The sequence below is a fragment of the Microtus ochrogaster genome, linkage group LG4, assembly GCF_000317375.1.
Source record: "Microtus ochrogaster isolate Prairie Vole_2 linkage group LG4, MicOch1.0, whole genome shotgun sequence".
Lineage (NCBI taxonomy): Eukaryota > Metazoa > Chordata > Mammalia > Rodentia > Cricetidae > Microtus > Microtus ochrogaster.
Window position 1 is genome coordinate 6,243,347 of NC_022030.1, and position 10,181 is coordinate 6,253,527.

The 10,181-nt window shown below is 41.9% G+C and overlaps 1 long non-coding RNA gene across 1 annotated transcript in view; it reads left to right on the forward strand.

The window, feature by feature from the left end:
• LOC101994510 overlaps positions 1 to 10,099 on the forward strand; it is a 47,362-nt gene extending 37,263 nt beyond the window's left edge. The window contains exons 2-3 of the long non-coding RNA XR_001229251.1: positions 8,929 to 9,068; positions 9,985 to 10,099. This is a non-coding gene — a long non-coding RNA (uncharacterized LOC101994510). The remainder of the gene's footprint in view (positions 1 to 8,928; positions 9,069 to 9,984) is intronic.
• The last annotated feature ends 82 nt before the right edge of the window (positions 10,100 to 10,181 follow it).

Below are 10,181 nucleotides of genomic sequence, written 5' to 3' on the forward strand. Positions count from 1 at the left end.
TCACAAATTACCTCTGTGAATGTGCCCCCTTCTTCCTGGTAAGGGAGAGACCTGCTCTTAAGGTAGCAGTTGGAGATAATATAGATGAGATTCTATGCAAACAAATTTGAATTAATAGCTCCTATCTACCATTTGGATTTCCTCATCTATCTAGTTTCCCAGAAAGCACTACCCTTATAAGCCCAAAGCTTCTTTTATTTGTTTAGTTATTTCTCCATGCTTTATCATCTTTTGATGAAATATTACATAAACTCCTAAGTCTATTTTTCTATTTTTTTTCCTGTAAAGTTCTGTACATATAAAAATGCCCATATCAGATACATTTTGCACGTTTTTATTCTTTTGTTGTTGTTGTTTATTTAATATGAAAACTCTAGTCATGAAATACAAGTGGATATAGAAAAGTTTTCTTCTGTATAAGCCACAAGTGGCAAGGCCAGTACTGTGTCCTCTAGACCCCATGCCTCTTAACCGTTACTAGTAATACGATGATGAATTATAAAAACTATTGTGGCCGGGTGGTGGTGGCGCACGCCTTTAATCCCAGCACTCGGGAGGCAGAGGCAGGTGGATCTCTGTGAGTTCGAGACCAGCCTGGTCTACAAGAGCTAGTTCCAGGACAGGTTCCAAAACCACAGAGAAACCCTGTCTCGAAAAAAAAAAACAAAAAACAACTATTGTGAATGTCTAATCAGAAAGTGATGTGAGGAAAGTTTTGACATTCTCTTTCATGTAATAACTTTTATATTGTTGCAATTTACTTGTCAGACAGAAATATTGCCCTGGTTTTACCTGGTGTTTGGTGATCCAAAAACTGTCTTCGGATATAGCATACTTTCTATCAAAGAGAACACAGTATTATTTTGAAAATTTTGAACTCTGTCCAATAAGCATTTAGTAAAGACATAAACATAGCTTCAAGGTATAAACTCCTGGACAGACTGCCAATGAATTATGTCACACCCCATAAAACTGTATGGCTCAGTTAAATGATTATGCTATTTTATAAAACACAGACACAAGTTCCTTTGAAAAGGTGATGTCAATAAGAAACCAGCACAGGTCATGGTCAGTCATTTAAAGACATCATCCCAAAGACATGGACACCAATATGGCTGAATGACTGACAAGCACCGAATGACTTCCTTTTTCTCTTTAGTCAGCTCTACATCCAAAAGACCTATGCAAATGATCATTAGAAGATTAGCTAACCCATTTAAATTCCTCTAAAATGCCTTTTATGGCTTCAGATATGTTTTTCAAATCGGGCATTCAAGGTTTGCTACTACTTGGAGAAAAAGAGCAATGGCAGACTAATCAATCCCAAGTGCTGTGTCCTCAGTGGCTTAGTGGGCAACTGTGATGGTTTTGCAGGTGAGTGCCACCCCACCCCCACCCCCAGGGAAGAGAGAGCGCGGTTACTGCAGCTGCAAAGGCTGAGGCTGGCCATCAGAGAATACCTAGTCAAGTGGCTACGAGCTGGAGTCCAAAAAGAATAACTAAAGACTATTAGACACTATCGTGAAAGTGTTCTTCAGAGAGAATCAAATCTGGGGGGTGTGAAGAATATAGATTTCAAAGTAAGATGAAAATAAAATGCATTTTTCATAAACCTTGTCATTTTTGTTAGAACTCTCATTGTACCAAAACAGAAACATGGCCAGTTACCTAGACTAGGACAATCCAGATGCCCACATCCTATAGGGACAGCAGTATCACTGCTAACTTTGCCTTTACGTTTTACTTCAGGTTATTCATAGTTTTGAACCTTATTTTATGTTGATGCTTGTTTTTGTGACCAGGTTAAATCTTTTATCAAGTAAGCAAAGCATGTCCAAGGGAAAGTTTGGCTCGAAGGCCAGGCAAAGCCTTTGGAGTCTTGTTGTCCTCTTTGGGCTTTCGGGAGAACAAAGGCAATTTTTGTCCTCTCTGTGTTTAGAGCAGCAACTGTGAAAATGTACACTAAGGAAGCTCCAGTACAGATTGCATAAGGATGCTGTCCATTCATCGGGACCTGGGGACCTGGCCACTGGGACCCATGGTGGGCAGAGACCTACGGAGAACTTCCGGCGAATGTGCACCAAGACTCCTCTCCAGAGCCTGGAACCTCCTAAGCACCTGGATGGGTTTTGGTTACTTATGATGCATAGAGAAAAACTTGTGCTGGCAGGTGTTCGCATGCTATTTCCAGTGACGCTGGTGCACACCTTAGACTCTCTTGCTCTCGTCTAATCCCCAGGAGGCTGACAGAAGATGACCCAAGGCTGTCCATGAATGATAGTCCCTCATGCTGCAGACAGTTTCAAAGGGCTCCTATTCCTTCTAACCGGAAATAAATCTCTGCTCTCCACATTTCCAATTTTCTGGCCTGTAAAATAAGGACAGTAGGTCCTGCCTAGTCCATTTTACGGTGAATATGTTTTATGAGCTGCAATATTCTACACAAACATAAGGAATGGGGGGCCATAGATTTTCACAGAATAAGATTTGGAATGGCTGAGAATGCAGAATTTGTTCAGGATCGTGTTTCATTGACTAGGCCAATAACATCAAGACAGGGACTAACAGGAACTCTATGGATAATATTTCTTCATAGGTTAGGAATGTTCTCATTTACCAGGCCTGGGGAAGAAGTTGAGTTTTCTGCGCATGCTCTTATCAGCCTTAAAGTTGAAGCAGGCTGGATCTTCAGGAAGGAGTGACTGACCGCCATACCAGGAGAGTTGCCGGTCTACGCTGCTTCCTCAGGCTCTCCAGCTGGTCTCAGCTTTGTTGCTGCGCTTTTTAAAGCTCAGTAAAGTGGTGTTAGGTCATTATGGCTTTTGCCCCACCCTTGGGAGAATGCCCAGGGATTGTGCACCGCCCCCGGGCAGCCCACAGGAAGCTGGACCAGACAGTACAGGATCATGGTGTGCCCGAGCGCCAGCAAGCCGATCTGAACTCCATTGTGTGTGTGATCATCTCTCCCATCTAATACCTGACACCTGAGGAAGTTAGGAAAACATTCCATCAGTCTTTTCTCCACCATTATAAGAAGATAACGTTTATATAATAGGTATTAGATAAATCTGGTAAAAGGCAGACTGTATTTGGAGGCATAGAGCCTAAAATTATTCTGACGACAGCATAGTAAAACACTCCAGACTCTAAGAAACTTTCAAAGTGTCAGAGGATAAACTCTTGCAGGTTTAATTTCCTTCTCTTTATTATCAAAATTTGAGTATTGGGAGAATAAACAAATTCAGTATACACACACACACACACACACACACACACACACCTGTTAAAAACTGACCAATAGGGATATAGAAATATCTATCTAGAGTTTTAAATTTTCAGATGTCTTCAAATCCAGTAGTCTTTGATACCTCCAAAGGGCCACCATTTATGTGAATTACAGCAAATGATGTATTTACTGTACTGAAAGTTAAGCATGTAAAAATTTAAAAATATTTTTTAGTTCATTCAAAACCAAATTAAGTGCACCCCCTCCCAACACCGTGTGCTGCAGTGGCATTCCATTTGTGTTTTAATAAAGTCTGCGTGAGGATCAGAGAGTAAAGCAGCCCCACTGGTCAGCCTTACAGACCAGGCAGTAAGGTAACACACACTATTCCCAGTAACCACACTAGTTGCCATAGAAACTGGGCAGTGTATGTTACACCTTTAATCCCAGTGGTGCATGCATTTAATCCCAGCCCTCGAGAAGAGTATGAAACAGGAAGAGACAGTCCTCGGTCTCAGTCCCTTTCTGAGGTTCCTGGACGCAGGATCGTCATTTTCGGACAAAGGTTGAGGTAAGAAGCAGTGACTGGCTTTTTTTGCTTTTCTGGTCTCCAGGTTGAGTCCCAATATCAGTCTCTGAGCTTTTATTAATCGTGCTTCAATGCACCACACACCAATAGTTGCTAAAGGTCCACTGGTCACTGAGGAAGGAAGGAAAAATGAAAAAGGCAGATATGCAAATTATTTTCTAATGATGTGGCAGAAACAGCTTAAAGAGAGGAGGATTTCTTTTGTCTCGCAGATTGAAGGTACACCCCATCCTGCAGAAACACATAGCAACAGGAGCATTGGAGGTACACCCCGCCCTGCAGAGAAACACATAGCAACAGGAGCATTGGAGGTACACCCCATCCTGCAGAAACACATAGCAACAGGAGCATTGGAGGTACACCCTGTCCTGCAGAGAAACACATAGCAACAGGAGAAGGGGGCAGCTGTTTACGATGAGCCCACAGTCAGGAAGCTGTGGGAAATAAATGCTCACGCTCATCTAATCCATCCCTTTGTAGTCAGGGTAGGACCCCAGCCCATGGAACAGTTCCACCAACATTTAGGGCAGCTCTTCCCATCTTAATTAACTCCATTTAGATACTTATTCACAAGAATGCCCAGGGACTTTTTTCCTTATGTGAATTTTAGATGTTGTTAAGGGGATCATTAACAGAAGCAAAAAAACAATTCTCAGCATTTGTTATTCAAGAATTTCTCAGAGAAGATTTGCCTAAAAAGAATACTTTTACATCCTTAGAAAGTATCAAGTCAAAAAAAGAAAAAAGAACTGCCATATTTAAAACCAGTTATATTGATCTGCAAAAACTTCCTGCTAAAGATTGTAACCTTCCCTGAAGTTGTTGCTCTCACAGAATTTAGTAGCAGCAATGATAGAAGCAATTAATATTAAAAACTTTAGCAAAAGTAGGGTCATTGTTATGACTGAACTTGACCATGTGGTACTGAATTCGTGGAAGGAATTTGGAAGACTCTGAATATAGGAGCTGGAGAAGCTCTAGGCTTCTTTAAGAAGAGTTTAATGAGTGATTTATGAGAATTCGGAAAACCGAAATGCCTACGTAAGATGAGCAGTAGAAGTCGTACTCAGAGGAGTGTAGATGGGAACCAGGGAACTCTGCTGAGGACTGCATTAGATCTTATTTTACTGAATTTGCAAAGAACTCGTCTATGTTTTGTGTTTCCTAAAACATTGATGTAATAGACTAATTTCTCAAGGGAAACTTGAAGGACAGTATAACATTCAAGTACGGCACGTGTATTGCTCACTGCTTTTAGCTAGATTTATAGCGGGAATTCAGAAGGGGGAAAACATACATTCTGGCCAAAAAATGAAAAAAATTGAAAGTTATGGACAAGAAAGGGGAGGTGTTGAAGACACTGGTGACTCTTTTTGGACAAGCACTTTTCACCAGGACGGAAGGAAGCTGCTGGACCCCACACATTGCAGATTACAGGTTATGTATATATTCAGTGGAGAGTACTGGCCTAGCATGGGCAAAGCCCTGGATGAACTCTCAGTATCACACACATGCACACAAATACACAAAAGCACACACAAATCAAACAAGCAAATAAATAGGTAAATAATAAATGAATGAATAATAAACAAATAGACAGATAAATAAATAGATAAATAATAAATGAAAGGCGTCTTTTCCTATAATAAAGCAGGCTGAGAAAGCTGTGGAGAGCAAGGTGGTAAGCAGGACCTCCCATGGCACCTGCATCAACTCCTGCCTCCAGTTATCACCCTATTTGAGTTCCTGTCCTGCATTCCTTCCTTTGATGATGAACTATGGCATTAAAGAGTAAGCAAAATAAAGACTTTACTGCCCAGTTTACATTTGGTCATAGTGTTTCATCATAGCAATAGTAACCCCAAGTCAGAAAGTAAAAGGGTATAAATATGATAACAATTCATTGCATGTTTGTATGTATGTGTGTATGTATGTATGTATGTATATAATTATGTATGTATGTGAAAATATACTCAAGGGAAAAAATGTGGGCTGGAGTTAAGAGTTCATCTAATTCAAGGAAATGATTTGTGGGAATCCACATTTTGGAGCAGATTTATCATGCCAATGAGGGAAAATGGTGTTGTTTTGGTTTTTGATGTTTCATTCATCTGCAATGTGTCTAATGGGTTTCAGTACCAACCCTCTCTTCTCTTGCCCTTTTTATATTCTTACTTTATATAGGTCGCACTGGATTGATGCGAATATCTATGCCATGTATCATGTAACTATTTCCTCCAAACCAAGCTATTTCTTCTTGGAGGGAAAAGAGAAATTTATAGAACGCAAGGAGATGATAAAAGTTACAAGGCTCAAGAAACTAAGACAGTTGTAAGATTCACATGGCTCTTGAAGGTTCTATCTAAAGGCATTGGCAGTCACTGGAGAGGGGAAGACTCTCCAATGGAGCTGACAAGAGTTATCACTTTTGCTGGGGTGGTTTTGCTGGTAAAGTGGTGAGATTTCTTTTTTTTTATGTAATCCCTATCACACGCTTCTATAAGCAACTCCTAAACTCAAAGGTCTGAACTTGGGTACAATTTTTTTTGTTGTCTGTCCTCGGTGTCTATGGAGGGTAAAGATGTCTGTTCATGTTTCCCCCAGAAGTCAGGTAACGTGGGTGTGCGTCACACTCATATATAAGAACAGTTGCCTTGGGAGCAGGAAGATGGCTCAGACAGAGGTTAAGAGCTCTCATTGCTCTTGCAAGGGACCACAGTCTGTTTCCAGCTCCCAGCTCAGCCAGCTCACAACCACCTGTAACTCTAGATCCAGGGGAATCCAACACCTCTGTGGGCACTTGTACTCAGATACACATGCCCCTACACAGACGCACAAACATATGCATAACTAAAAATAGCAAAAACTTTAAAGAAAACAAAAAGAAAGAACAATCGACTTGAGGGTTACTCTTCGGAAGGAGTTTTGGAGGGAAGCAAATGGCTGTGGGTCCGTTGCTCCCAGCATTTCCGTGAGAGACATTGTACAGGTTGTAGCTCCTGCCATCTGTGCACAGAACGCGAGGTCTGCCTTCACTCAAGAAGACTGGTGTAGGCCAGTCAGCAAGAGCCAGACACTGTTCCTGCCACAGCAGAGCCTTCTGTGTGGTCTAGCTGAGGAGCCGGGCGAGATATCTGCTTCTGCTCAGGCTTGATGACTGGGCCAGCTTAGCTAGCCTCCCAAGTGGGGCCTGTATGTCTGCTGCCTTCAGGACGGTGAGAATCAGCCAGGCCTCTGGACCCATGCACCTTTTCATGAGGATATCTAGCACTTAGGACTAAAATGGCAAAAGTTACCTCTTGGCATCTGACTTCTCTCATTTCTGAAGTGGAGAAGTTATCTGCCTCATGTCAGCTGAACAAGGATTAGACAAGACAGTATATGTAGCATTGTACTGCGTACACAGGGCATGTGCTCTGCATACTATAACCTTGATAATAGACCTTCCCTTCCCTCTGGAGAAAATCGCGCCATCTTGCTTCCCAACAAACCCACTCTTTAATAATTTTCAGAGAAGACTTATACCATAGAAATTCAACGAGTGTATTATTGGCTAATGAGGCATATTGAATGCTTCTTCCCCAGCATATTGGCATTTTAATATGGGAAAATGAGAGCTCCTGCTCTCCTGACCCTCCTTGAGGCAGGCTGAAGCCAACAGAGACCTTCAAAAATTAAGGGGACCTACTCAGAAATTCTTGTTTTGTTAGCAGTTTACAGTTGGTGTTTGAGGTCAGACTTCTAAAACCAGAAAAGTCAAGTGTGTTTGGAAGCAGCCGGTCAGTGTGCCTGCATAGCATAGTTTTGTAGACCTCCTTTGAGGGGGAATATTTTGTGTGTATAAGGTGAAGAGATTAGGATTTGGTGTCTGTAACCTTGCAATATAAGGACTGAAGGCAGAAGGAAAGATAGGGAATATGAAGTAAAACCATTTTATAACTTAGGTGTGTACCTAGGATGGTAAGGATGGGATAAATTGCCTAGTGAAAGTACCTGCATTTGCATGTAGTGTTAATGTACAGTACTTTGGCTTACTATGTTTTATTTTGAACTTTTTCCTACTAAAAGGCACATTACAAAGATTCTTAGTCATTCACCGAATCCCACAGGTATTGAGAATTCCCACGGAAAGTCACGTATCTCCTTCCTATTGAACTACTGCTCCACAAGTCCTTTGATTTCACTGCTTACAGCTCCACTGGCATATTTGTGGTCATCTCTGTTGTGTATGGCAATAGACGACAACAGAAAATGTGCAGGGCCGAAAAGCCATAATGGCTAGCCGTTCCGTGGTCAGCGAAGGAAATTATAGAACGTCCCAGGCAGCGTGCTGCCAAGAGGGAAGGCCCCACGTTTCTCCCACTCATCCCCTGTCCCGAACTTCCCACTAATAATAGGTTTTTGAAAATAGGTTGGGGGTAAGTGGACCCTGGGGTCCTATTCTCTGTACCCCTAACCATACTCAACCCTCCGTGCTGAGCAAGCTCAGTGCCTCTAACGCCCACACAACTTGGCGTTTTTAGAAACTACGTGAATTTGGCACCATCAGTCTATGTACTTTTGGGAGTGCTTTAGCTATGAAAAACAATGTTTAAAAGAGTAGTTTGACCTAGGACAAGAGTCATCTTGGACTTCTCAGTCACATGTGTTCAGTTGATAGCAGCTTGCCCTTTTTTTTAGGGGCGGGTTGGGACACTTCTCTTTTCAATTTTTGGCATTTAATATTTGAATACAATTAACGACAGCAGTCGTGGCCCTTCTCACATCCTTGCGAGCTTTTCTGTCACATCTGTTTCTGTGTCACGGCAACTGGTTTTCAGTCAAATTGCCCTTTGTCTTCACTCTGGCAAAGTCTTTCTTTCTGAGAGAGAGGACAGCCCCACCACCAGCCAGCACGGGCCTCCAGCTCGCCCTGACCCAGTGTCTGGCTTCTGTTGCCCATGATTATGGCTCTTGCTGGCAGTTCAGTGGCCCATGGCACCATGGCGCAGAAAGCAGAAAAAAGAATTTTGAATTACAGGGGGGAAGTGGTGCTTTAAAAAAGGCAACACTTCACTGATGTCTATTTTTCCGCCCTGGAAGATATTTTCAAATGGTTTGCTCTGCATTTCAGATGTGTTTGGTTGCACCTCTTGGGGAAATTTATTCAATTCTATGGTGTGCTTCGGCGAAATAATCCAAGAAATACATGAATATTATGAAAAAATACTATGTGTGTTTCTTCACAGCATATGTGAAAGACTGGATATTTAGGTAAGTTCAAAAATATGGGAGAGGGTTGAAGAGATAGTTCAGTCATGAAAGGGCTTGTCTGGAAGTCACATGGAGCTGGGTACAATCCCAGCACCCATAAAAACAGCGGGGTGTGGTGGCACACTTGGAATCCCAGCACTGAGGAAGCAGAGGCAGCTGGACCTCTGTGGCTCACCAGCCAGCAAGGGTAGCCTGCTTGGTGAGTTCCAGGCCAATGAGAGACGGTGTCTCAAAAGAAGCAAGTGGGTAGCAGCAGCTGAAGACTGGCTCCCAAGTTTGCCCTGTGACCTTCACTTACATGCACATACATGTGCATAATCACACACAAGAACATGCATTTACACCTGTGAATGTAAAAAATTCTACATGTTGCTGAACTAAAGTATGTTAAGTATATTATGCTAGATTCATTATTAATTGGATGTTTGATTCATTTTATGTCTCATTAGGTGGTGAGTCTCTTCATGCATTTGAGCCGGTGTTTCTAATGCTTTTTATATCTTTAAAAGTTGATAATGAGCTGGGCGATGGTGGCACATGCCTTTAATCCCAGCACTTGGGAGGCAGAGGCAGGAGGATCTCTGTGAGTTCAAGACCAGCCTGGTCTACAAAGCTAGTTACAGGACAGGCTCCAAAGCCACAGAGAAACCCTGTCTCGAAAAACCAAAAAAAAAAAAAAAAGTTGATAATGATTAAGTGATTATGCCCATTGTTTTCATAACTACTTGATTGCTTAAATATGGCTAATTTTTATATAGTACTAAAAGCATCGGATTTAATGTTTCCAGTGATTAAAGAAATCTTTAAAATAGATATTCTCTCATTTCTATTCCCCAAAGTTAATTCTTTATTATATTCCTGCTCAGATGTGGAGTTTTAGCAGTGATGATTCACTTTCTTGTGTGTTTCTTACCAGACCAGGCTTGATCCAGTCAGCACATACACCTGAGATGAACTCTAGCCTTTAGCAGCTTGGAAATCATTCAGGAACGTGAACCTTATGAGTCAACAATTAGAGTGGACACTGGCATTCAGTCAGGTATGTGGCATTCACATTGGTTAACAGGTCACACACACACACACACACACACACACACACACACACACACACAC